The sequence below is a fragment of the Lissotriton helveticus genome, chromosome 2_1 (genome assembly GCF_964261635.1).
Source record: "Lissotriton helveticus chromosome 2_1, aLisHel1.1, whole genome shotgun sequence".
Taxonomy (NCBI): Eukaryota; Metazoa; Chordata; class Amphibia; order Caudata; family Salamandridae; genus Lissotriton; species Lissotriton helveticus.
In genome coordinates, this window is record NC_136059.1 from 667,802,509 (window position 1) to 667,830,086 (window position 27,578).

At 46.1% G+C, this 27,578-nt stretch overlaps 1 protein-coding gene across 1 annotated transcript in view; it reads right to left on the minus strand.

Annotated features, from left to right (window-relative positions):
* LYSMD3 (LysM domain containing 3) overlaps positions 1-27,578 on the minus strand; it is a 117,149-nt gene that overhangs the window by 55,044 nt on the left and 34,527 nt on the right. Inside the window, exon 2 of the mRNA XM_078675369.1 lies at positions 10,214-10,280. The gene's annotated coding sequence lies outside the window, so the exon portion shown is untranslated. The remainder of the gene's footprint in view (positions 1-10,213; positions 10,281-27,578) is intronic.

Genomic DNA, 27,578 nt, shown 5'->3' on the forward strand with positions numbered 1-27,578 from the left:
CCTTCGAGGTGCTGAGACCGGGTTCTCGAGTGGGGGGAGTGTCTGGCTGTGATTGCACCACCAGCGGCCTCTGGTTGGGTTGGGAAGCCGGTCGGAGAGAACCTGAGATCTGCGAACCGGAAGAGATGATACCAACCCACTCCCAATAGTGGGCTGCCCTGCGGGAGGTGTGAAATAGTTGGGACGGCGAGAGTCCACGATGCCCAGTTCCCCTTCGGTGTGATACCCGGTTATGTTAACAGCCCTCCCTGGAAACCGGTGGGTGACTCCCGGGCAGCGGGGAGCTTGTTTAGCCTTTTGGTGACTCTCCTTTCTGCTGCCTGCCCTGACTATTGAGATCCCGCTGTGAATCCTGCTGATTCCGGGGGTCGGACCCGATCCTGAGGTGCGGTGGAGGAGAAAGAGAACGTGATGGCTGAAATGGCGGATGATACTTTCTCGTGCACCCCTCACCCGGGCAGAGAAACCGGTGCACGAGAGAATCCCGGGGTCTGGCTATGTGAGAAAACGCCCACGCCCAAACATATACTGGCTGCACTAACAACCCTGCAGACAGCCCTGATCCGGGAGGCCCGAGATTTGGGACAAAGGATGGCCGCCATTGTTGTCCCGCCATCTTGTAATGGCACGGATCGCTCTCAAGGAGGCGCCGATGTGTCTGCCTCTGCTTCATCGACGTCTTCCCCCGGATGAGTCTACATTCTTAGAGACGTGGATGGATTTGGTTCATGAGCTTACTGTGGATGCACCTGTGGTGCATGTGATTGTCTCACCAGGGCCTTTCTCGGATCGGCAAGTGGAGGAACAGCATCGATACACGGCTTGGGCGGCCCCGTCGGGGTTTTGGCGCTTCCCGCATCGTGTGTTTCCCTTTCCGTGTCTGGCGGGACTGTGTTCGGACTCGAGACTGTTGGCGGTGTTGACATTGTTCCAATCAGACTTCCGCCATGCATCATCGGCGAAATTTCGGTGGCTGGGGTCCTATGGAGGGGCGACACTGCCTGACCCTCCCGGTGTAATCGGACCCTTTGTGCTGCCTTGTATCCCGTTTGAGGGATGGTTCAACGTTGGTACTATTGACAAACGAGGCCAGGGGTGAATTCGCTTGGAACATGGAGGGACTCATGGCTGGTTGATGGTGATTTGAGGGGCGCTTAGCGGGGATGTCATTAATTGCGTTCTACGTGATAGCTGCTACCTGTACTTCTTCTACCATTACTGTTTATACGATTTTCGCACGCGGAGGTGGGAGGGGCCGGATAACTAGATCAAGGGCCCTTCTCCTGTATTTTTTCTCTTCTTTTTCTCTTTTTCTTCTCTGTATTTCGGGTCTCTTATTTAGGGCGACAGGCACGCTGCTGGGGGGGTAGGCCGTAGCCTTTTGCAGGGGTGCAGGGTGGAGGGTTGGGGGATGGGTTTGTTATTTTGTTCTGTCTTTGTTTCTATGGCCCTTTGCCCTTTCCTTTTTCGATTTCGTCGTCTTCCATGTCTCCAATATTGTGTTTCGCCTTGAGGGGTGGGGCTAGTTCGCCATGATTGCTAGTGTTTACTGCATCTATCCGGACTCATATACCCCCTCCCCAGTCTTTTTCATTTATGTACATTACTGGCGTAAAATCCTTTGCTTTTAGTTAGCTGTATTAGGGGTGTGTGTGATTATACGACATTGATTTTCATTTATTTTTCGTTATTACAAAATGAACCGTCTCAGATCCTTATTATCGCATGGTACTTTAATTATAAGATATATCCTGGCTGTTACTCAGCTTTTGAACTCCGGACCGCTGTATGTCTTTATACTACATTAATTTTTTTAATCGATTTGAATAGCGGCCGGCCGGACTGGTTGTAGGCCCATGTTTGTATCTCCGTACTATAACAATAAAGGTTCTTTAAAAAAAAAAAAAAAAACAGACATTGGGTGGCAAGGAAATCTGCTTTTCTGAGATGTACACATAAGTCTAATTTCAGGGAAAGATTACCTTCCTAACGTCATAATAGTATACGATTTGAGACATTTTTAGAATACATTGTTTGATGTTCATAATGGAAATATTAACTACTAAAAATGTTTAAATTAATGGTCAACAGCAAAAGGCGTCCTACATTCTCATAGGCTCCTGATGAAATTGATACTCTACATCTACATGAGTATATCTTATAGAAAAGAACTAGACGAACCCTTGGTCATGGCGGATGCAGTCGGGAGATTTATTTTTATATGAATATAGAAAGGTGGAGGTCTGCATATCTGGGCTACAGGCACACCAATCGCCCAGGGATAGGGTGATCAGATGTTGTGAATTTCCCCTGACGGCCCCGAAGCTCCGATGCATTTGTTAATTCGTAATACATGTCCCGGTGATGGAGACAAATGTCAGGTCCTCCTGCAAAGCATAAGTGAAAGTTATGCTCTCCTTTCTTAGGCGCCTATTAAGTCTGAAATAATTAAAATAAGGCAGCACAGTCCGCTGCATTCTCCCAGCAGAGAGACACATTAATTATGTTATGCATATGCAGTATATATATACATACATACATTTACTACACATACATGTACACACACATATATATGATTAACTCAAATACACCAAATTTCGGAGAAAGGTAGCTGTTGGGTCCAGAAGGAGATCTTTTTGTAAATTGGCATAAATCCATTCACTAGTTTTGTAAATATTAAGGTAAAAACAAACTTGTATATGTAGGGACACGAATCCTCTAAGGATCCGACACGAGGAAATATATACAAGAGGGGGCGCACAGCGCTGCCATCCTAGAGCTTATGAAAGCCCTGGGTAAATGAAAAATTGAAGCGTGGTCCGCCACCTCCCCCTGAGGTACATAAAATCCGGCACCCCGCACAACCCCCCTCATGGAGCCCTGGATGGGCCGGGGGGGGGGGGGGGGAGGAACACCAGGGCCTGCTCCTGCCACCTCCCGAGGTGCCCACCCTCAGGAGGTAGCTGTTTGTTTTTGCTTGGTGGGAGCGGATAGCTCCCAGAAAGGCAAAAGAAAACATAACTGAGCTTTCTGCAAGCCAGAGCTGTCAAACAGCTCAGACTTGCAGAAAGTGGAGTTTGCATCTGTGCAAAGATGCATTCAGGGAAACAGATTAAACATTGCTCTAACAGTCAGGGAGCTGCCTTTCAGCAGCCCCTGTCTGTAAAGCAATGACGGCTCCTGTAGGAGGAGGGGAAACAGATGACACCACAAGGACCTTGAGGCTCCCCCCTCGGTCCCATTGCACATTGGGTGTACTTGCCGGGGCATTGAGGGCTGTGGTCCCTGGGGATGAAATTGGCCTGGGGAGGGGGGATGGGGCCTGAAACCACGTACAAATCATCCAAGCGTGTTTTCTCTGCAGTTCCACCATTTCAAGTTATCTTCAGAATACGCTCAATTCAATAATCACATTGGAAAGTTACAAGCACACAGGGTTACTGGAGACATTTCCTCGGCGTCCTTAACGCAGAAGTAGTGTAGGAGAAGCGCTATATATTTACCCGAGGTAGCACTTACTAATTAGCCAGTAAAAAGTTCTCCAGTTGGGTACAAGATTTGCACAAAACGGGGGCCTCTTCTTGGATAAATAACGCAGGGCAGGATTCATTCGGGCACAATGCTCATTTCACAGATATTAAACCTCAACAGGTTACAGTTCGGAAATAAAAATATTTAAAAATGTTGGAATTCATTGACAAAACCAAAGGTTACAGGCAATGTTCTCTCTAATTCTTTTCCCTGTGTGTGGAAGTGAGTGGTCTCTGTGCACAGCCATCAAGGCCATGCGCACCAAAGACATGAGACAGCTCACTAACCAAACGAATGTGCTACCAGAATCAGTTTTATTTGTCAGAAGTGAGGTCACTCACCCTTTAACACAAGATGACACCTAGCTGACCCATGTCTGACACTTAGTCCTTCAGCTGACATCTATGAATAAGTCAATAAGAGATGGAAGGACCAGGAGTGGAGACTACGGAAAGTTAACAGATCGTTTATTGAGTATTGTATTGCAATTACATTTACATAGCACTTATTAATCTTAACAAGATGTTGAAATGCTTTATGCCAATCTGTACTTAGCTCGGGAGCCAAGGTAAGTGGTCAATCCAGTGGTTATTTTTGTAAAGGGTTTAGTCTAATTCTTTCAAGGAGACCATTTCAGGTCTCCATGACCACTCTAGTGTCTTTGAGATGGATTAAAATTAGTATCAGTGAAGTATGATCATTAGTGAGCCTGTGTTAGAAATGGGGGTCTCTAGTTGGCAATGGCTTGCACCTTTGTCCAAATAGGGACCCTTGCTTTCTAGTCCGAGTAAGTGGGCTACCCTCCTGAAATAACTCCTGCTCAACCCTGTGGTAGATTGGCACGAGCAGGAAGGCTTATCTCAGAAGCAGTGTGTAAAGCATTTGAGAACACAGTCAGTAATACAGTGAAAGTACTACAGATTGACACAACACAGGTTTTTATATAAATAAGTATTCTTTATATAGACGTAACACAAGACCCAAACGACAAAAATTCACAACACAGTATTAAGAAAATGACTTTTAGATGGTAGAAATAACTTAGTTCAAAGATGATGGTAAATGCAACACGTTTCTCACAAAGTACCTTAGGATACGTAACGCAGGATAAAAGGTGTCCAAGGAGAACGATGAGTCGGTTCCTTGCTTCGGGGGAGGCGATGAGTCTGTTCCTCAGTGCTTGCGCAAAGTAGGTGATGCGTCTGTTCCTTACCGCAGAGCAGGTCAAGCGACGATGTCGTGGTGCGTACCGGTTGCGATGCAACAAGATGGCGCCTCGATGCGTTGCGACGATCCGGTGCGATGTAACAAGATGGCGTCTTTGATGTGATGAGACGACGTCAAGGAGATGCGTGCACGCCCAACGGCCGTGAGGCAAACTCTTTTAGAAAGTTGCAATATTCTTGTCCCAAGCATGTGGTGCCTATAGCATGTATTCAGGGAGACAGAACTAGGTGTAGCTGGCACTTGGTACGTGTGTATTGCTCCTGGATGGTGAAACAAAGGAGAATAGGTGATGGCCATCTCTGACTCTATGAGGAGGAGGAGCTGTCACCTATCACACTTCATAAAGGCTCTGCCGGAGCACACTCGCAAAGAGTTTGACACTAGGCAGGAAATACCAAACAGCTCTGAGGTAGAATCTTCCTACTTCAGTGAAGGCACCAGCTATAAATAATGGACTCTCAAACCCAACTCTTCAGCACACCTCTGGACCTGTGTAAGATTCAGACAGAACCAAGAAGAACTGCTACTCTGTTGCCCTCCTACCGGAGTGAAAGGACTGGAACTGCATCTTGATCCCAGGACCACGAGCGTCATTCCAAGGGCTAGCTGGCTGACCTCCTAAAAAAGGGCCAGGGACAGAAAAGGCTCCAACCAGCTTGAACGAAGCACCTGGACTCGGTCTGCTGCAAGTCCTACCCCCACTAGTGGTGCCACCCCAGCCCTGCACCCTAGAAAGTGAGCCTTGAGGTGCTCTGCCAGCCTAGCTGTGGTCCTCTAGGCAGACCAACGCAGCACATCTCGTCGCAGCCCTGACCTGGAATCGCTGCAGATTGGCACATACCCGACTGCAGATATCGCATTAAAGCCCCGCAACTTCTTCAGAACCACCGGTGTGCAAAAGATCTTCAGCACAGGACTTGCATCGCAAGCCGCTTCAGGATTTTGCATCTAAGCTTCTCAGAACCACTGGTGCGTGACATAGCCTCGACGAGAGACATTGCAAAGTTCTGCAACTAGAATTTAAGGTACTTTGTTCAGCAAGGCTAACTTGGTCCCGGTATCCGTCCCGCGCTCCATTGAGGTCCCATTTCGGCGTGACCAGATAGCCCCGTATGGCGTTCTGTGCTCCTTGGCACTATTTTTACTTAAAAACGTTGAAACCGCACATTCATAGTTCTATTGATTAGATTTTTTGTTATTCTGGTTTTAAATAACTTATAAACTGTTACTCTACATTGGTATGGGATTTTTCTTGTGGTTTCACTTTATTACTGTTTTAAATGCTGCATACACACTTTACACAGCGCCTTTGAGCTAAGCCATACTGCTTTGTGCCAAGCTGCCAAAGGGTGAATGGGGTTTGCTTTGACTACACCCTGACTGTAGTTTTGGGTTCTGCTTTTGTAGGGTTTCACCCACCTCAACCAGTAACCCACCTTCAAGCAGAGTACATGATACATTACTATTCAGTACTTAATAAATATAGTATACAGGACCAAACCCATATGCCCAAATTCGGAACCTGGGTAATAAGCAAACATTACTTATGGTTCTGTGGGACTCTTAACTCTAATTTTAAAGCGCTTTTCTACCACATTCTCATCAAATCTCAATTTTTTATTTTCAACATAGATATAGGTCAATTATATACATTAAAAATTGTGCAGAAGGCACAGTGCTCTGTGTGCAGTGCTGTACAAATTTAAATAGTGCTACATAAATACATCAGGGATATCTTATATATTTCTCTCTATGCATTAATAGTATAGTACAAGTTCATTGATTGCGGTCTCCAAATTCTTTAGGGTAACAGGCAATTCCTGTCAAAATTGTTGATGTTTCGTCCCTATGATCTTTAGCAGGGCATCTCGAGGACATAAATATGCCATCTAGCTCATTGCGTATTGGGTAGAATGTGGAGAAAGGCTATTTACTGTATAACTGTACTGCTAACCCAAATAATGGGAACAAGATGACCGACATCTCCGCAGTGTGCTTCCTGCGTATGGAGGGGTGCCAATTGCTATAAGACCTCCCCAGGTATGAAGAAATTAATGCATAAAATTAGGTATAGGCCCACAAACTGATTATCTATACCCTCACAACAGCATTGAAAAAGTCAGGCACCCAGCATATTTATCCACTAAGAGCACCCTTATCTACAAAACACCAGTACGTATTGGAAACACAGTAATGGGTTTTGTTACTATACCACGTCCTGAAGGAGTGCACCAGAGGAAGGGTGTCCTGTATCCAAGACCGTTGGTGCTCGTTTCCTCTAACATTGGGGCAGTACATTTCATCTGTCAACATCGGAGCCGGATAAGTTGCAGGACGGAGGGAGCACCACCAGTCAAATACTACACAGAGGCTCACCACAGAGCAAATGTTGAAGTGGTACGTCCTAGAAGTAGTGAAACTGGACTCCAGAAGCGGAAACATACTGGAACTATTGGTGACCAGAGAATGCAGATGGAGGGATCGACTCTTGGAAAGGACTCAATGATGGCTGTGAGCAAAGATGTGGCAGCAACACTGAACTAATTTGTTAACTTGGTATGTTATGGGGGACTTAGGGATGTCACAGTATAGATTAGATTTATTTCCTACCCGTGCATGTGCATGATGAGATAATAAGAACCCTCCATGTCGCATATGTATGTACTGTTGTTACAAGAACAGCTTTGAATATTGTTCTGTCATCATACCGAGTTTATAAGTCATTTAGTACACGAAAAAAAAACTGTCACATATGTACAGTTATATGCTTACCTATGAAGGCTTCATAACTTTTGAAATGTTGAGTGACCTTTTTGGCTCCCTTTTTGACAACACAGGTATAACAATGTATTTTATCCAATAGTGGACTAGGTGACACTTCGAATATGAATAGAAAACCACCTATCACATATATGTCAAAGTATATTTTGCATTTTTTTTCAGAGAACAGGGCGAAATTCCTGGTTAACCTCTCAGTCACTATCAATGAGGGTGTACTTAGATTACTCTGAAAGAAGGGTCTAACGCACCTTAAGCACAAAGACACACCCGCTGCTACCTTCACGATGGTTGCCATGGTTAGCGGTCTAGTTGAGGTGTCTTCAGAAAGTCAACACTTGCAAATCTCAGAAGTTGCAATGTTATCATATGGGAGGAAAGGCAGTTGCAACATTCAGATACAGTACAGCGACTTACTTGACCAATCTCCAGGAGTTAAGGTGAGTGGGAGGCAAGGTAGCATCAGCAGAACACCACCAGCGGCACTAGGGTGGCCGGGTGCAGGGGTGCAAAACAGTTGCATGCCCAATGTTACTCTATGGGGATCGGTCGCAGTGTAATGAGCCTTTGGCTTTGGCTGAGGGGGCCAGTTGGGCTAAACCAACAGGGGCACTCAGAAATTAAGATGCTCGAGGATGTTGGGACACCTTGGGTCCTCTTCTCCAAGACCCACGGGTGGAGAGGTGTCCTTGGACGTCGGATTTTAGAAGGGGAGAGGGCTTGGCCTAACGGCTAGGGCGGTCGACTTCAAAATGGGGGAACTGAGTTAGAGTCTCGGCAATGAAGCTGAACATCCAGTGATTCTGGGCAACAACAAAAATGAATGTGTCCTCATGTAATGCAACTGGTGCTATGTGAAGCGCTCCGATACACGAGTCGGGCCAAGTTTGCGCTATATAAAACTCTGTTAAACAAAACAACAACAAAAACGTGCTGGACACTGGCGAAAAGGAGTTCCTCAGCTACACGATTGCTTCAGTGAAGATATGGCTGTTTGGTATCAAACATCTCCTATTACTAAACACACACCGATTCCAGTGTTAGTTTTATTTATACATGCACCCAGAGGGCACCTTCGAAGTGCCCCCTGAAAATGTTTCCTATTCACTAGCACTGGCAGTAATGGAACTGACCAGCACAAGGGCATATCTACTCATGCAGGTATGTCCTTAGATGCAATATTAAGCACTTGGTCATAGGGCAGTAAGGCCTGCTGAAGGAGTAACTTGCAAATACTACATGCAGCGTTAGGGGACATGGTACACAGGGATGTTGTCATGTTTTCATCTTTTGCTTGTGCCAAAACATGCAGCCTGCAATGGCAGCCTTGCATGTGATTGGTGACTGGGTTCTTAGGATGGCACAACTATTGATGTAGCCCTTAGGAACCTCCTTTAGCACCTCAGGCCCTAAGTACCAGGGGTATCATTTACTAGGGTCTTGCAGAGCGTGCTGAAGGTATTGCCAATTAGGGAAACGTTTGTACAGCTTTTAGGAAAGCGATCTGACACTGGGGACCTGGTTATTGAGAACAGAGCGCACTTCAAGTCGAAATCACGTTAAATACCAGGAAAAAGGTGGGGGTGACCATGTCAAAAAGGGGCACTTTCCTACAGATTCTCTAACATTTGATGTTGGGTGCCTATTGCAAATGCAATAAAGTGTGCTGCAGCTGATACGGACAAAGAGACTTTGTTTGACCTGCTTTTGCTGACACCAGGAAAGACCATTTGCCATGGAGTTTGGCAAGGAAGTTTAGTCTTTGGTTGGTCTTTATTTCATTTCTCTTGGTCATGTGTGACAATTAGGGGAAATATACTGCCCAATGTTAAAGAAGTCCATTCCTGTTTTTTCCAGTACATACTGGTATTTTGTAGATAACTGTGTTCCTAGTGGATACATACGCTGGGTTCCTGATTTTTTCAATGTTTTTGTGAGGGTATAGATTAGATTATCAGTTTGTGGGCCTATACCGAATTATATGTATTATTTTCTTCATAGCTGGAGAGATCTAACAGTTGCCACCACTCCATTCGCAGGATGCAGAATACGGAAAGATAGGTCATGTTTTTCCCATTCTTCGGGTTACCACTATCAGGCCAGATACATACACTAAATAGCTTTTCTCCACATTATATCCAATAGATATGAGCCAGACAGCATTTTTATGTCCTGAAGAGAACCTGGTAATGATCACATAAATAAATAGGGACAAAACGTCAACAATCTTGACAGGGATTGCTTGTTACCCTAAATAAATTGGAGACAGCAATTAATAAACTCATACCATACTATTGTTGTATAGAGAAAAATATATAGGCCATCCCGGATGTATAGATGTATCGCCGTTTAATTTTGTGCACCACTGCACATAAGCACTGTGCAGTCTGCACCATTTTAATTGTACATAATGGTCTATATCTATGTTGAAAATAAAAAACTAATTTTGCGGAGAACGTGGTAGGCCAGTGCTTTACAGTTAGAGACGAAAGAGTGCCACAGAACCATTTGTTCTGTCATTTATACAGTACTTTATTCATGGCACCAGGGATAGACACTGTCATGTAAAGTATTATTCATTTATAAATGAATTAATAGCTTACAACAGCTGCTGCATCTTTTAAACTGCGAGTAAGTATCAATAATATGTTGATAGCAAAAGAGAAAAAAAACATACCACTTTTTTAAAGAAGGATTCGATGTTGAATAGCATGGTCCACATGCGTCACCTCTGATTCTGTGACCTTAAATTTCAAAAGAAATATATACTTATGTTTAACAGTGAATTCCAAACATTTTCATTTATTGATAAGCAAAATAATTATCAGGCTACAGTATCAAAATAAGTGGGATCACTAATTACCAGAAGCATCATTTCAGATCAAAGTAAATATCAAGCGCTGAAAAAAACAATACGTCTGGCCTTGGCAAACCGGCTAAAATCTTTTTCATAATTTTTGGGAAACATCAGCAACAGATATTAAAAGTGTGATAAAATACCTCCATCTAAAGTATGTTTATTAAAAAATAAAATAAAAAGACCAGCTGCGAGAAAGAAAAAAAAACACGAAATGAAAGGTGTATTTGGAATCAGTCCTGCTACTAAAGTGGACTACTTTTTAATAGATGTGAACTTGCGCAAGAGCAAATTAGTGAAAAGAGACAATGGCTGAAGCACTGCCCCATGCTGTGGGGGGGCATAACCAAATGACAGACACTTGAACAAAGAGACCAATGAATGGATGATGAAGACTGCCCGAAAGTCCATCTACAGAGGATATATATATATATATATATATATATATATATATATATATATATATATATATATATATATATATATAACCTACTAGCAGTTGGCAGTAGGTATAGTTAGGATGTAGCTTCCATAGAAGAGCATTTTATTAATTTGCCAATAACTTTGGCGGCGTTTGACGAATCCTCGCAGAATTTTCAAAACTAGTCGCTCGATTCCGCTGCTGTCTTGAATGTTTCATGTAATCCGTCAAGTGGGAGCTGAGAAAAAAAAAAGAGGGGGGGGGGGGGGAGGGGAGGGAGGGCGTCCCAAAACATATTTTCCCCATGTTAATTTTCGTAGAACTTTAGACAAGGCTGCATCCCTAACTGCTGAACGGAATTGCACCAAATTTTGCAGGAAGGTAGATGTTGGTCTAGGGAAGTGCTTTTTGTGATTTGGTGTACATCCATTCAGTAGATATGGAGTCATTTAAAGAAATTTCCAGCTGTATATATAGGGACACTGAGGATACGCGATCCCTTCCAATCCCGTGATAAGATCTGATAGGCTGCCAACACTTCGAACCAGGAAGTGTTGCTAGCCATCTTGGGAATCGACCTGAGAAAAAGTATTAAAAAAAAAAAAAAAGTTACAAAAGAAAAAGGGGGCAGGGTAGAAATACCCTGACCCCCTCAGCCTTGGAGGAGGGGGTTGGGAAATCACACAGTGCCCAAAAAAAGAGTAATTTGTTTTTTCCAGAGAGTTCCAAGGATCCCGCAGACAATGAAAATAAAAAACAAAAAGCACAGAATCCAGCGCTTTAATTATCAGCCCGCAGGTGGGCCAGGTCTCGGGGGCATTTTTTAAATAAGGGTGTGGACACGGGCCCCCCTCCTGGGGCTTAATATCGTCCTGAGGACCACCACCTCCCCCGGGCTTCTTTGTAATTGAATGCAGGGTGGCCCCGCCTGCCCCGGGGACTGCCAAGACCTCCCTGGGGCTTTAATTTTAATAAATGCAGGGGGGTGCACAAGAATCCCCCCCAAGCAGCCCCTGGACTGCTACCTCCCCGAGGCTTTTGTAAAATTGAAGGTGGGCGCACGTCCACCACCCCCACTGCCCCAGGGACCACCCCCTCCACGGGGCAAAATTCACGAAAGGAGGAGGAGCTGTTTGCTATGGCCGACTGTGTTCCGCTTCTAGCAAGCAAGAGTATAACAACAATTCTCTCTCTTGCTGGAAGTGGATCAAAATTGCTTTCACAGATAGGGAGATGCATGTTCAGCAGCTCTCTCTCTCTGTAAATGTTTGTAAAAGGTGCGCCAGGGCAAGCTTTGTTTCTTGTAGTTTATTATGGAAAAATTCCAATCACACGATGGTTCATTTTGGTGTTTTAATGCAGGCATATTCGTGACAGCACGTAGGAGAACAGCCAACACGTGTTTCACCCCTTTACATGGCCATCTGGCCTGGGGCTTCCTCAGGGCTGTAGAGACATTCAAAGAAGTGAAGATAATGGGAGAGTGGTATTTATCCCCGCGAAGAAGGAGAGATAGTAGAGACCCAATTGGTGTAGAAAAAGGAGGAAGGGCCGTGATAGTGAGTTTTTGTTAGTTTTAGAGTGTTTGGAGAGTTGGAAAAGCAGGGCAGGATAGGAGAGAGATTGGAGGGGAGAATGGGGAGGGGCGGGGGAAGAGGGGAAAGGTGAGGAAGGGGTGGAAAAGGGGGGAAGGGAACGGGCGGAAAGGGAAGGAGCACAACGCAAAAGTCGTTTGGTTGTATGAACGATGAAGTGTGATGTTAGTTAGATCATTTTGAGATAGTGTTTCCCCAAGAAGTGGTCGGAATCAAAGAGTATAGAGGTATCATAAGTGGCAGGATATATTAAGTACATGCCTTTTTTTTATCGTATTGTTCCATAGACATATGAAATTGTGATCATATGGTTGCATATACAATCAGGTCAGTTGAGGACATAGTCATGCGAGTATTTACAATGTGGCAATAGTTCCATAAACATTTTAGAAGAACATTACACAACAGAGATTTACACATGGGTGTGATTTTGTAAACACGAAATACGGTAGTGGGCAAAAACAAGTAGTCAGATCACTGAGAAAAAGTGTTCTTCTGATCAGCATCATTTGTACCGGGACTCCATCGTTTTTTTTCATTGCCATTTCGTGTCAAACACTTCCACACAACCCACCTGGTCGTTTCTGCTGATGCCTGAGGAAATTCTAACTGACCAGACAAAAACCATCTTGTAGCCTGCATTTCAGCCCAGGAACTATCGCACACCCAACCCCCCGTTCTTTGCAGTTTGACAGAAAGCCATGAGACACTCACGCCCTGTGTAAATGATTTGTTTTCCATCTCCTGCTCCCTGCCTGGTAAACTTCCTTGACACTGATCAGGTTATCTGGACAATGGTCTGACTGCTGGGCCTTGATTAGGGTGATTGGACAATGGTTTGAATGACCGAGCATTGATCAAGCTGATCGAACAATGACCTGAATGACCGGCTTTGATCAAGCTGAGTGAACAATGATTTGAGTACCAAGCCTTGACCAGGTCACCAACTACAAACATCATCTGGTTTCTGGTTATCAACTGCAAACACTGCCCTGATTGAACAATGGGCTAACAGCCAAAAGACTGGAATGAAAAAGTATAAAAGGCTTGTAAGCTGCGGAGTAAAGCAGCTACCTCCTCTGTCTTGTTTCTAACGAGCTTGGGACTCTGTTCTATAGCCCCGGCTATTTGAATAAATCTGGGTTCCTCCTGCAGATGAAGGCTCCTGTGTCTCCTTTTACTATGTATGAAGGGTATGGAAGACTTGGGTGGTTCCCCCGCCGCCGTGACCCAGTAATTGGGTTATTCCGGTTCTTCAAATGGTGCCTGAACGGGGACTCCACGAGTGCGAAGGTCCGGTGGATGTGAGGAGGTGCACGGAGAGACTCTGACGTCCTACCCGAGGGATTCTTGCAATCTGGTAAGCCAAACGACTCGCCGGCTGTTCCTCCCCACCCGGTCTGGGCCACATGACCGCCTTCTCGCAGGAGTCTCCTAGCAAATAATTTCTGGAGCAGGACACAGCTCTACGTCTGCAGAAGAGAACTACCCCTGTAAGGTAAGGATGGACTGATCACCCACCAAGTCTGTATGATTCTGCTGTTATTGACTTTTGCAAAAGCCAAGCAAGCGAGGTGAGTTTTTAAAACCCGCTGGTGTCTGTTATCGGTTATCTGTTCACAAGCATGCCAGTCAGTAGTAAGTTCAAGAAATTATGTTGTTGTATGTGTACGCAGGACTCCCAGCTGGAGGCGGCTTGTCCGCTTCCTCCAGAAGGGACCCCATGTCATACGATGTATGTTAAACATGGCCCTCCTGCCATAATGTTTTCCTCATTCTGGGTAAAATATACGAAACAAAGTAATGCGGAATTACAATGGCCACTTTATGGCTCCTTTAATTCCCAAGTTCTCGCCAACTTAGAGGAACAATTAATTAAAAGAAAAACGCGCCCGTCTATGTTTGAATCTGTCCGATTTTGAAGGAAAGAGATAGAGCAGAGAGCTAGAAAGCAGAAGGCTCAAGAAAGAAAACAGGAACGTATGTCAATGGCCGACCACGCCAGAGAAAATTTACAAAATCAAATGACAAAAATCGGTAGAAATAGCCGATAGGGAGCATGGGGCCCGGGTACAAAAATATTATCCAGCTCGTGAGGAGAAAGGAAAGGGCCATATGGAAGGGGGAGAAGGTCATTCCTTGCTTGATACTATGCTAAAAAAGCCCTCCTGCATATGTCCCAATGTACCCTGCCCTGACGCCTCACACCCCGCATGTCCCCCCGCCACCACCCACTCATGCCCCCACAGCCCCTCCTATTGTTCTCCCTGTCACACCAACCCTCCCGATTTTTCCTATGACATCGACCACGCCCGCTAACCCTGTCCTCGCTGTGGGAATGACAACAAGTCTCCATCCGCCCAACCCCTGCGGCTCTACCCCTACCCGCGCCCTTTTCCTCCTTCCCCGTGGTCTACAGTTAAGCAGGATTTATATAAATTGTTGAATTCCCCCCGACTGGCCTCCTTGCGCTCTGCAGTCAGCTTTTCGTCCCTTCGAGAAAATGACCTACAGAAGCAACAGTGTGAATGTTGGATAGGTAACGGGAATATTTATGCCTTTAAAGACATATGGTCCACCTTTTCCCAGTGGACGATTATGGAACAGACCTCCTGGGCTTGATACATGTGTACGCTGGTCATGCATTCGAGAATGCGCTTATGCAGATACCCACCGGATTAATGGACCTTAGGTCACAAATAAGAAGAGGCGATGTTCAGGGAGAGGGGATGTTTGGCGCTATGTCTGCTTTAATGGCTTACCGTGATATGACCGTTTTTTCCAACACCCCTCTAGAAACAGCTATGCCAATGAGAGAGGCAGCCCCTGTCTTTGTTAACGCACTTACCGATGCCCAAAATAATGGGCCAAGGGGCTGTCGAGGCACACTGGCGCAGGCTTTGGGTTCATGTTCCTTGGAAAAGGTCAGAAGTAATGCTGTGAAAAGGACAAATACCAGATACCCGGAAGAATCCGGCTGCCTTTTACAGAGAATGAGGTCAGATTATATCTGCAGGTACTCTCATTCTTGAAGATATAGATTTACTTTTTGGTATGGTTGTCCCCACTGAAATTTGGGACAAGATTCGACATACTGACCATGAAGTGGCGTTGGGAGGTAAATGGGCTGACCTAGAGGCTATGGAAGAAGCAAAGGTAGGAGGGACTAAACCAGAAGCTGCCATCCTGACTTTGCCCAGGAAAATAATAACGTTTATGAAAACACTTTTGCCGGAAACTCTCATTAACTGGGATAAAATAAACGCCTGTAGTCAGCAAAAAGATGAGAATGTGGCTGACTTCTTTACCCGTTTTGGGACAGAATAAAAGGGACATAGTGGTATGGATCCCCGAACCCCAGGTTCTGGCCCAGTGTTTGTCGATAAGTTTGTCAGCAACTTGCTTCCTGAGATTTCCCCCAGGCTTAAGAAAGTTGAAAGTACGTGGTCTGCCCAAACTATTGCTGGTATCTTGGCTATGGCACAATATCACGAGAATAGGGAGAATGAAGATAGAGACAAGGAAAGTAAGCAGGTTAGGGATTTTAAGACTAAGGCACTTCTGCAGCAGGCTTACCCTCCCTGCGGTCCCGATGCCTGCGGGAATTTCAGACCTCAACCCCAACCCCCTCCGAGGGCTCGCGAGCCTACCCCCTCCAGTCCTCAACGTACAGAAGCCCTCCAAACAGATCAGTGTGCTTATTGTAAGGGGTATGGCCATTGGATAGATGAGTGTCCCATGTTAGCTGAAAACATCCCAACAGGGAAGACTCAGCCTCGCGCTCCCAGGGAGAGGAGGCCGACTAGGGACCATGGCCCGCCCCATCCACAGTATAAAGAACGTAGGCCCAGGGATGACGCTCCCGTCCAGCCGCGCCCGGCCAATAGGTTTGATGGGTACGAAGCAACACGCACTTATTACAATGATGATTATGACGAAGTTGATGAGACAGGGTCCTACGAAGCATAGGACAGCCAGGAAAGGGGTATTACCAGAGTGCAAATTCCAGTGGATCAAAGGGGCCCGTATGTTCAAATGTCAGTTGTGGGGAACGATCAGAATTTTCTTTTGGATACTGGAGCCACCAGGTCTTCTATTGCACCTCTGTCAGTCCGGGAGGCACCCCTTTCTGGCAATATGAATGTATCTGTGGATTTTGCAGGAATACCTGTGACGAGCCCTGTCTCTTAACCCCTCCCTCTCGATATTGGCCCTGCACAAGTTGACGCTCCCTTGGTCCTTACTACAGGTTGCAGTGAAAACGTGTTAGGCATGGATTTACTGAAAGCTCTGTATGCAACCATATCATGTAGTTCCCAAGGTGTATCCCTAACAATTTCTCCCACCGCAGCTTCCTACATGTATCTGTCTGGTCCCCTCCCACCAGAATTGCAGTCTTTACCTTCCTCCCTCTGGGCATCATCATACACTGATGTAAGGTGTCTCAACATATCCCCTCATGTGGTACGCATCCAGCCAGGTGCACTTCTCCCCCGCCTCCGGCAGTACCGACTACCGGCGGAAGGAGAACTGGCCCTTTTAACAAGAATATCTGAATTAATGGACAAGGACGTAGTGGAGGAAACACGTGGCAATATCTGTAACAGTCCCAATATTCCAGTTCTTAAAAAGACCAATGGAGATGCTCTCTCCCCTAAAATATACAGATTCGTGATTGACCGGAGAGCCCTTAACAAAATAACAATCTCCCAATATCCTGTTGCTCTCGACATTACAGCCCTTTTAACGATGGTCCCTTCTGACGCAACACACTTTTCTGTCATAGACCTGAAGAATGCTTTTTTCAGCATTCCTATACATCCTGACAGTAGACATTCTTTTGGTTTCTCCCTTGGTGGGCGGAGCTTTAGATTCTGCCGCGCCCCTCAAGGTTTCACCGAAAGCCCCAGTATCTATAGTCAAGCCCTCAAAAGTCAACTAGATTCCTTGGAACTCTCCGATAACTCCACACTATTACAATATGTAGATGATGTCCTCATTGCTGCAAATTCTGCCCCATCATGTAATGAAGCTACTCTCTGTTTGTTACGCCACCTTGCCCTCCATAATCACAAAGTCTCTTTGAAAAAGCTTCAATTTTGTCAAGAGATGGTGACCTATTTAGGTCATCTCCTCTCGAAGGAGGGAAGGCAGCTCACCGCTGATCGTGTAGCCATTATCAATGCTATGACGGCCCCACGAACACAAAAGCAGGTGCGAGCCTTCATAGGCCTAACCTCATACTGTAGACCAGAGGTCTTCAATCTGTGGGGCGCGACCCCCAGGGGGGTCGTGGAGTCCTGGGAAGGGGGTCGCAGATTCTGCCAGAGTGCAGTTCCTGGCGTCGGGCTGATCGAGGGTGCTCAAGGCGGAGGCCGCCTAATTCACACCGAGGTGTGAAAAACATCAAAGCCTTGTTAACAAGTAAAGGTCTTTTAAAGACCTGTGATAGTACTCTGGTGTGCCTTTGTGTGTGTCCAAGCTGTTTCAGCCAGGCTGACATACAGGAGCTGGGGGGAGGAGGCTGTAGCCCTCTGAGTTCAATGGACTTAGCTGTGGGTTTATTTTTACTTTCAACGTTTTATATAGCGCTAGTTTAACCCGTAGGTATCAGAGCGCTTTACAAATACACAGTAAACAGCAGAAGGACAGGGGAAGGACATTACAATCATATCATTGGTTCAAGTCCCACGAGCCCTCATACCTGGCGCCTGTGCAGGAGAAATGTGGTTGAGAGTCTGTTCTTCATGGTGAGATGTTTTCACAGCCGGCTGCCCCCCCCCCCCACGCAGGGAGGCACATAGATGCCCTCCCATGAGAGAGGAAGACGAAGCAGAGAGATACTGACCCCCCATGAGAGAGGCACAGACAAGGTGGGTGAATGAATGATGGGTGGATGGATGGATGAAAGGGTGGACGGATGAAGGATGTATGGATGGATGGATGAAAGGGTGGATGGCTGTATGGATGGACGGATGGAAGGATGAAAGGGTGGACGGATGTGTGAAAAGGTGGGTGGATGAATGATGAGTGGATGGATGTAAAGATGAAAGGGTGGATGGATGGATGAAGGATGGATGGATGTGTGAAAAGGTGGGTGGATGGAGGATGGATGGATGAAAGGGTGGATGGAAGGATGAAAGGGTAGATGGATGAGGGATGGATGTATGGATGGATAAAAGGTTGCATGGATGAATGATGGATGGATTTGTGAAAAGGTGGGTGGATGAGTGATGGGTGAATGGATGGATGTAAGGGTGGATGGATGAAGGATGGATGGAAGGATGGAAGGATGAAAGTGTGGATGGATGGATGAAGGATGGATGTATGGATGGATAAAAGGTTGCATGGATGAATGATGGATGCATGGATGGATGTGTGAAAAGGTGGGGGATAAATGATGGATGGGTGGATGGATGGATGAAAGGGTGGGTGGATGAAGGATGGATGTATAGATGAAAGGGTGGATGGATATATGGATGGAATAATGAAAGGGTGGATGGATTAATGAAAGGTTGGATGGATAAAGGATGGATGTATGGATGGAAGGATGAAAGGGTGAATGGATAAAGGATGGATGTATGGATGGATGGATGGATAAAAGGTTGCATGGATGAATGATGGATGGATGTGTGAAAAGGTGGGTGGAAGAATGATGGGTGGATGGATGGACGGGTGGATAGGTAAAGGATGGATGTATGGATGGAAGGATCAAAAGGTGGATGGATGAAGGATGTATGGATGGATAAAAGGTTGCATGGATGAATGATGGATGGATGGATGTGTGAAAAGGTGGGGGATGAATGATGGATGGGTGGATGAATGGATGAAAGGGTGGGTGGATGAAGGATGGCTGTATGGATGAAAGGGTGGATGGATATATGGATGGAATAATGAAAGGGTGGATGGATGAAGGATGGATGTATGGATGAAACGGTGGATGGATGAAGGATGGATATATGGATGGATGGATAAAAGGTTGCATGGATGAATTATGGATGGATGTGTGAAAAGGTGGGTGGAAGAATGATGGGTGGATGGATGGACGGGTGGATAGGTAAAGGATGGATGTATGGATAGAAGGATGAAAGGGTGGATGGATGATGGATGTATGGATGGATAAAAGGTTGCATGGATGAATGATGGATGGATGAATGTGTGAAAAGGTGGGGGATGAATGATGGATGGGTGGATGGATGGATGAAAGGGTGGGTGGATGAAGGATGGATGTATGGATGAAAGGGTGGATGGATATATGGATGGAATAATGAAAGGTAGGATGGATGAAGGATGGATGTATGGATGGAAGGATGAAAGGGTGGATGGATGAAGGATGGATGTATGGGTGGATGGATAAAAGGTTGCATGGATGAATGATGGATGGATGTGTGAAAAGGTGGGTGGAAGAATGATGGATGGATGGACGGGTGGATAGGTAAAGGATGGATGTATGGATGGAAGGATGAATGGATGATGGATGTATGGATGGATAAAAGGTTGCATGGATGAATGATGGATGGATGGATGGATGTGTGAAAAGGTGGGTGTGTGGATGGACGGGTGGATAGGTAAAGGATGGATGTATGGATGGAAGGATGAAAGCGTGGATGGATGAAGGATGGATGGATGTGTGGAAGTGTGGGTGGATGAATGATGGATGGATGGATGTGATGAGGTCTAACAGGCGCATTTATGGTCGATAGTTGTTTATGATGAGGAGTACCAGTTTCTAGAATCTTTTGTCGGAAGGGGGTCCTTACGCCTAAAAAGGTTTTACAAGGGGGTCTCGGCATCAAAAAGTTTGAAGACCACTGCTGTAGACAGTGGATTTCTAACTTTTCGGCCATGGTCAAACGTCTTCTTGCCCTCACCACTGAAGACATATCAGACAGTTCCTTTCCATGGACTAGAGAGCATGCGCAGGCCTTCCGAGATTTAAACAGGGCTCTGTGTACTGCTCCAGTCCTCGGTACTCCTGATTAAAGCAAACAATTTTTTCTTTTTGTACTTGAGACAGACGACTGTGCATGCGCTGTCTTGACCCAGATGTTCGGAGGTCACCATCGGCCATGTGCCTATTTTTCAGCCACCTTAGATCGTGTTGCAAGGGCTCTCCCAGGATGCCTACGGGCGACCGCCGTCATGGTCCGTCAGAGTGCGGGGATCGTCATGAACTCCCCCTGACTCTGATGGACCTCCATTCTGTAGACACCCTGCTTAATAACACCAAGACACAGTACCACACTAGCGCACGACTTACAGCATATGAACTGACACTCTTTTCCAGTCACATTAACATCAAGAGATGCACTGTACTAAACCCCGCCACATTACTCCCACTGGATACTCAGGAAGCCCGCTTAGACCCACATGACTGCATATTAAGGACAGAGGAGGAGACGAAGGGACGGGTTTCCTTACAGGATACCCCGATAGCAGAACCAGAAGGTACACTGTATGTGGACGGATCATGTCTCAGAGGGCCAGATGGTAACACCTCAGCCGCCTACGCCCTCACGACATTAGGGCAAGTAGTAGAAACAGCTCAGATTCCGAAGTGCTATGCTCAAGCAGCAGAATTAGTGGCCCTCACTAGAGCCTGTGAGTTAAGCAAAGGCATGACGGTAAATATTTATACTGACAGCCAATATTCCTTCGGGATGGCCTACAACTTCGGGAGGTTATGGAAAGAAAGGAATTTCCTTACTTTCCATGGGACCAAGATTCAACATGGCCCCCTAATTCACCGATTGTTAGACTCCCTGACACTCCCCAAAAAGGTGGCCATTATAAAATGTAAGGCCCATAAGAAAGTGACAGATGATGTTGGGAAAGGCAATGCCCTGGCTGACCACACGGCTAGACAAACAGCTCTTAGGAAAAGGGAAGGAATGTATGTAAGGAGTTCCCGCTAGGTGGGTGGCAGACGAGGGCATGGTTGAAAACACAGTACAGAGTGTGATCGATATTCAGTCCCATACTACCCCTGAGGAACTAAGGGTGTGGAAGGAGCAATTAGCAAAGGAGGGAATTGATGGTTGCTGGGTCCGTACGACTATGGAAAGACAATGGATGTTACCTGACAGTCATGTGCTACCAGTAGTTACGATGGCCCATGGTCCTGCTAATGTTAGTGCAAAAGGGATATGTAAACTGTTGGAACCTACATGGTACAACTCTAAGAAACCAGCATATGCTGACAAGCTGGTTAAAACATGCATGATTTGCCTGATGTATAACCCAGGAAAAGGCACAGTTACTCCTAAGGGAGGATTCTCTCCTCCTAACTTCCCTTTTGAAGTCCTCCAAATAGATTACATCCAGAAGGACAGATGTAACAATTTTAAATATGTCCTGGTGGTGGTATGTACCTTCAGCCGATGGGTGGAAGCCTACCCCGTCAAAAACTGCACCGCTATCACTACCGCCAAAGTGCTATTAAAAGCGTAACTCCCACGATTCGGTTTGCCCTGCTTGGTCTGGAGTGACAAAGGGACACACTTTACGGCTCAAATTATGGAATATGTCTGTACAGCATTGTCTGTACAGCATTGGGTATAAAACACATTTCATGCAGCTAACCAGCCACAGTCAGCAGGTCTAGTGGAGGTATACAATGGCATCCTAAAATCTAAAATGGCCAAAATAGTAGCCGTGACAGGTGTCACTTGAGTTGATGCTCTGCCCTTGGCCCTATTGTCTACAAGAACAACGGCCCACACCAGGATAGGGCTATTCCCCCATGAGATTGTGTTCGGGAGGCAATGTATGGGGTGTCCCGCGGCCCAAGAAACTGTCTGATGTTGAATACCCTGTATTAACTGATTATCTGTACAGCCTAACTAATACCTTTCGTACTCTTTATCACCAGGTGCATGAGGCCATACCTGACAAAAGCGAGGGCCCAGGACACGTTATCCAACCTGGTGATTGGGTCTTAGTAAGAAATTTTAAACGGACTAAGAGCCTCGAGCCCCGCTGGACACAGCCCTGTCTGGTGTTGCTGGCCACCCGCACCGCCGGGAAAGTAGAAGGTCGGAAGAATTGGGTGCATTCGTCCCACTGCAGGCGTGTGCCTCTGCCCCTCCCCTATGATCAGTGGGTGAGGGAAGGACAAGAAGACTCAGAAACAGTACCGACGTTTGTCCCGTTCAGGGATGCCAGACTGCATTTTACATCTATGGAAGCAGAGAGTGACAGCGTACTGAAAGGAAGGGTGGAACCCTCCCTTAACTATGCTCAACATCAAGAACAATTGTTTCCGGACCATACTGTCCCTACTTCCGACCGATATAACTTGCGCCCCCGAGGGAAGGTTTGCCCTTGACTTCGCCAAGTGCCTATAGGCTGTAGGGCTGTGATCTCCCCGGCTGAGAGTAGTGCTGGTGTGTCAGACTAAGGTAAGCCATAGGGCTCTTAGCACCTGCACCCAGTGAAGCAACCACCAATCACAGACGGCCACTAGATGTCCCTGGCTTAGCACAATGGCTGCCGTCCAAAACACCCGAATCCAGAAACCATATGTCAGTCTCCGACATAGTAAATGCTTCATGGCCACCGTGGTGATGCTGTTTGTCTCCCTCATCCTGTCTATCCTTGGTTGGCTGTTACTAATCTACCATCCTGTTACCTCACCAACTCCTACCCAGACCCCTGCAGAACACCAGTATTACACGCTACCAGCCCACGAATTACCCCGCCGTGCAGAATTCTTCAATAACACCTTCATCCAAATGTTGCATCATCATCAGCTGATCATGAACACTTTCAACTGCTGGGTTTGTGGACTGATGCCGTATTCCATGATACACCCGGTCTCATTCTTTCCCTACCCCTTTTCCATCTCTGGGTTTTATCTTGCATGGTGGATGTTGATACAGGAGGCCTACACTGTCAATCGTACTGCCAATTCTGCCCTTGGAACATTTCGGGATGACTTCTGGCGGAACAGATCTGGCCATGCCAATGCTCCTTTTTGCCCGACCAGCTCATCCACATCGCTACTATCACCAGTGGAGAAGTGTGTCTCAATGGTTAGAGCGGCAGACCCTGATGCAGAGGTCTGGCCCGGACCAGGGTTCAATTCCCGCCTCGGCGGGTCTTGGGCTCAATTTCCCCAGACCTGATAATTCTCGCCTCGGTGCCTATTCTAAGCATGGGTCCCACTCTGCAACTCTGGGCAATAGCTTGCTTAATCTCCACAACGGCCCCAACAGCGCTAGGATGCCTGGCTTCACAGCAGGGGGTGCCCAGTAGTGGGCACTTCACAGGGAAAGGCCAGGAAGGGTTCCACAGCGGTATGTGTAAAGCGCCTTGAGACCCCTTTGGGGGTGATACGTGAGCTATATAAGCACTACATTTACAGATGAACTTGGTGAGATGGTAGTATTCAACTCAACCACTCGACGAACATTTTCCAGATTCCGCACAAGAAGGCTACTGCCCAATGAACGAGACACTGTGAATGTCATAAATGTGCAAGGCCTTGTCTGCATCCATGGCCTGGGGACTAAGAAAGTTGGTACCAGTACTTGTGACATCACAAAAACTTTAAACTCTACATCTCCTCCGAAGCTGGTGGCATCCCCAACACCTATTTTATCTGTGGCACTGCCGCCTACACTTGGCTCCCCCGTAACAGGTCTGGTACCTGCTATCTGGCCTTCCTCCTTCCACCAACGTATTCTACCTATGGGGGTTACCACCTGTTGATGAAGGGCGCTCTGAGTTGTTCACGTAGGGGCGTCATATCAGCCGAGGATACAGCAGGCCATGAAACCGGGGACTTATTTAAAGGTTTCCTTCCATTCAGGGGCCCCATGGCAAACAGTCAGGCTGTACGAGGACTGACCAGGGTCCTTGAAGCCACCATCACAGTAACAGCTGGTGCCCTCTCCAACCTCACTGCAGAGCTACAGACGGACCTCCTTATAACGTTTCAGAACCGCATGGTCCTAGACGTCATCCTTGCCGATCGTAGTGGTGTGTGTAAGTTGATCGGCTCCAGCTGCTGAGTGTACATCCCAGACAACGCATCTACAGTGTACGATGCCATCCAACGTCTGCATCGCCTTTCTTCCGAAATTCATCTGGATGAAGGCAACTGGACCCTCACAGGCTGGATCTGGTTACCTTTTTTCCCAGTGAGGTGGAGGGTCCTCATCTTCCTTGCCTTGGGAGTAACTGTCCTGGTCTCCTGCGGTTTGTGCTTTCAATGCTTGCCAGTGCTCCGTACAATGTGTATCCAGTCCATCAAGCCTCCACCCTCTAACATTCACAACACCAATATGATGATGATGTTCCAACAAAAACCGATGGCCTTATGAACATTGATATTTCTTAAAGTATTTGCCACTCAATGGCAAAAGGAGGATCTGAGGAAAAGTGTTCTTCTGATCAGCATCATTTGTACTGGGACTCCATTATTTTTTTTCATTGCCATTTCGTGTCAAACACTTTCACACGACCCACCTGGTCGTTTCTGCTGATGCCTGAGGAAATTCTAACTGACACAACAAAAACCATCTTGCAGCCTGCATTTCTGCCCAGGAACTATTGCACACCCACCCCCCCCCCCCTGTTCTTTGCAGTTCGACAGAAAGCCATGAGACACTCACGCCCTGTGTAAATGATTTGTTTACCATCTCCTGCTCCCTGCCCGGTAAACATCCTTAACACCGTGATCAGGTTATCTGAAAAATGGTCTGACTGCTGGGCCTTGATCAGGGTGATTGGACAATGGTTTGAATGACCGAGCTTTGATCAAGCTGATCGAACAATGACCTGAATGACCGTGCTTTGATCAAGCTGAGTGAACAATGAATTGAGTACCAAGCCTTGACCAGGTCATCAACTACAAACATCGTCTGGATCTGGTTATCAACTGCAAACACTGCCCTGATTAAACAATGGACTAACATCCAAAAGACTGGAATGAAAAAGTATAAAAGGCTTGTAAGCTGCGGAGTAAAGCAGCAGCCTCCTCTGTCTTGTTTCTAACGAGCTCGGGTTCCTCCTGCAGACAAAGGCTCCTGTGTCTCCTTTTACTACGTATGAAGGGTATGGAAGACTTGGGCGGTTCCCCCGCCGCCGAGACCCAGTAAGTGGGTTATTCCGGTTCTTCATCACCAATGAAACTGTTAGCTCAAAGGAAAATATGGACAAGGTATGTGCCCTCATTAAGTTCAATCGGAAATTAGGTTAAACGTGTGTTTGACCCCCGAGTAGGGGTTTCAAGTTGACAAAGGATAAATGGAGCACAGGTGTGCAATCGGTTACAGGAAATGCAGTAGCAGTATGTACAATGAAAGTGTCAATTGGAAACGTCAGGCGTGATCACAGAATAATTTTAAAGCGGAATTGCGGCGGAAAGACAAACATCATGAGTCAGTACATAATCCGTGCAGTGGGTGAACATACAATTACAGTGATTGTGTATGGCGAGTATCATATACGTTAGTGACCCACTAAATTCGTGGCACAATGCATATTGAAGGTGGGAAGCCAATATTTACGTTTTAGATGTTTTCAGGAGATTGGGATCCATTCAAAAGCAGGACGGACGAGAGAAGAGATACAATAAGAAATATACATAGGGAGTACGATATGACCACTGCGCACCCGGATCCAGGAACACTACCGGAACATACACCAGTACATAACTGGACATCCACTTTCAGAGCATTTCCACGAGAAACACCCAAACAAAAATTGTCCATCCAGCAAAAAGAGGGGGAGATCATGAACAGAAACTAAGGAGACGTGAAAGTGAACGCAAAGACGCTGAAATTCATGTGTGGCTAGGAGAAGACTAGCCATGAACTGAATGTAATGCCAGGTCACAGTTCACTCAATGCTGAACTTCCATACCTTACAAGTCTCTCCCCTGAGCTGTCCGTCTCCATGAACAGATATATTCCTACTGCAAACATAACTATAGCCCTACATCTTTCTTTCCTCAGCGAAAGTTCTCAGACAATGCTCTTGCAATATTATGTATTATATTTAAACTTAGGGTTAACATGTATGGGTTGTTCCACATCCCAAAGAATCTCTCTCCCCATATGCGTGTCTACATAGATCTACTAATATTAATTCGTAATACAGCTTGCGTCCCACATTACATCTTGTCCTATCCCCCCCTTTGAGAATGCTTTAAGAACAGGGCTCCTGCCCTGCTCATGCCCATTTTTGGAAAATTTCTTTAAATATTGTGTGTGTCCCACATCATACCTTTCCCCCACCCTTCGATTTATTCTTTATAATGTATACAACCAATCTCCTCCATGCATGGATTTACAACAGCTCTGAATACGTATTGATCCCTACTACATATACACATTTATATTCTTAATGTATACATAAATGTCCCAAAATGCTTATATATTTAATAGTTCTATAGATGTATTGATCCGTCTTATGTGCACATGTCAAGCAGATTATAGCCTGAACCGCCAGGTTTTGCCCATTACTTGAGCCTGTGACACCTTGAACATGCTAGCACCATATCTCTACCAGGATCCTCTTCCCATTTTCGCACTTTGGAGTTTGTACTTTCAGTTTGAGAACTGTCAGTTATCCGTTCCGCCTCACACAATTAACTTAAATACATGTGATCTTGCTACTCCGGCCACAACTATTCAAATAGCGCCTGCAACCAGCATAGTACTTTTACCTTGATCGACCACTTAACCAGTCGTTGACCTTCCCTCCTATGACCAACCCAATATGGCACCCATAGTAGTACAAACCCTTTCTTCTTCCGGGTACGGACCGGAAGTGTTCAGGTTCTCCGATTTTAAAATGGCCACCTCTCTCCATACCGGGGATCCACACTGACCAATAGAGATTACTCGCACTGTAATTACGCCATAATCTACAGCGGTAAGCAAACTTTTTGAGAGATTGCCCTCCCCCTTCCTCCAGACGTTTTTCCCCTGCTCTCACCTCCTTTTAGTTACCCGCCTATTTCTATTGTACAGAATCAATTTTTTACATGAACAAGGACGACTAGATACACTGCTTCAAAAATACCTCACCACTGTAAGCCTTGTGATGCCCATCCCCTGTCAGTTAACACTCTAGACGCCCGTCCTCATAAATCACCATCGGTTAACTCCCACACCATAGGCACGATCTTGATATTGAATATATCTAGTCAGTTTCCAGG